The 1,656-nt window shown below is 37.1% G+C and overlaps 1 long non-coding RNA gene across 1 annotated transcript; it reads left to right on the top strand.

Moving 5' to 3' along the window:
- Positions 1 to 6: 6 nt before the first annotated feature.
- On the top strand, positions 7 to 771 carry LOC124893807. The gene is made up of 2 exons (XR_007050905.1): positions 7 to 177; positions 317 to 771. It is a non-coding gene; the product is annotated as an uncharacterized LOC124893807 (long non-coding RNA).
- Positions 772 to 1,656: the final 885 nt, after the last annotated feature.

Genomic DNA, 1,656 nt, shown 5'->3' with positions numbered 1-1,656 from the left:
AAAAGTATGGGTTATATTTAGTTTGAAGAGAAAGAGCCACGATATTACAAGATAAAAGAAGGGCATAGCTCTTTCAATTCCGTATCCCAACAAGTTCTGCTATATTCTCTAGCAATTCAAGTTGATAACGACAAATGGGATCCCCCTTTTGCTACTGGGGTAGCCGAAAGCTTCAATGTGATGAGTCTTTATATTCTGAATCTTTACATTCTATAGAGTTGAAGAAGTTTGAAACCCCAGCTGTTGAGGTCAGTCTTTGACTTCTTGTACTTATATTTATCTCTAACCTTTTTCGATCTACTGTTTAACAAATCAGTGCTCGAGCTCTATCCTGGTTTTGCCTCAATGGGGTCGTCATCATACTTTATTACGAGCTTTGCCCAGTTGCTATAATCAACTTCTTGACATTGGTAATCCTTACTTGTCTGAAATTTTCTTGAGTTCCACTATAATAAATACTGGCATGATCGCCAGTGACAGAACTGTCATTTGAGGCCTTTGGCATACTCAATAGCTTCCTTGGACACAAACTCACAGTCACAGTGATATTGTTTGCCCAACGTGTAATGAGCTTCATAGTCTTTTCAGCCACTAGGCAGTAATTTTCTGTCCTTGAGGTTGTTGGTCTCCACAACAAGGAGCCAACTAAGACAGTTCAATTGTGGGCTGCGATGACCTACAGTGCTGGTCTACGGCGTTAGACGAGACAAATATAAATTTGAACTGTAAATTGCAGATTTTGTGATTTTACTTAGTTGTTTGCCTCTTTAATTTTCTGATAATGAGCTTGATTTTACATCATCGAGTCTTCGTGTTATTGAGATTAAGATAGCAACATATATTTCCCACAGTTACACAGATTGGCCATGGTCATATCTTCTTAATTGTTGTTAGCAAAATGATGATATTTTTATGTTAATCTCAATCTTAAGTACAACATGCACACATTTAGTCCTTTGAGAAAGTTACTTATACTACAGAGTTAAAAATTGGTTGAATTGTGAGTATCCCATTGCCTGAAGAGGTTTGCTACAATTTTGCAAGTTTTGCTTAAACCTATATTTGATATGGTAAGAGACAAAATACAACTTACAAAATGATCTATCTTTTTGTACTTTGTTCTGATCAGAAGTTTTCTATCCATGGATGCAAATTTTACATGGCCGTGGTGAGAAAAGTAAAGTCCGTTAAATAATTGCAAGACTCACTAGGCTGATTAATCTAAATTTATGTCGCGTAAGTTCTACCAAAGGAGAAGTAATTTTTACCAAGAGTTTCCCATTCCAGAGGCTCTATTAGCCTCTCGAGTCTTATATGTACATTTTCAAAACCTCCAGCCCTCTGAACACACCAGAGCACAAATTCTGAAGCCTAATTGTGCTGTATCTTTAAACTGCTTTCTATTTAAACTGAAAATAAAACAAGGAGCAACAGTAAAGAGCTCTTCTTTGCGTGCCTAGTCAAAAGTGCTGCTACGCCAGATGCTCTTCCACAATGAAATTTCTTTGTCACTATAAATCTTTCTGATTCTCCCATAAAAACCATCTTCGTCATTTCCTACTTCTTTGTGATCCTTTCGTTTGTATATACCTTGCGGTTAAAAACCTGAGCCGGGAACCAAAACTTGGCAGTATCAAGGGATATCTACCAATCCAT

This window comes from Capsicum annuum, unplaced genomic scaffold (assembly GCF_002878395.1).
Source record: "Capsicum annuum cultivar UCD-10X-F1 unplaced genomic scaffold, UCD10Xv1.1 ctg65434, whole genome shotgun sequence".
In the NCBI taxonomy this organism is placed as follows: Eukaryota; Viridiplantae; Streptophyta; class Magnoliopsida; order Solanales; family Solanaceae; genus Capsicum; species Capsicum annuum.
The sequence above is the reverse complement of the archived record's forward strand: the minus strand, read 5'-3'. Positions and strand labels throughout refer to the sequence as shown.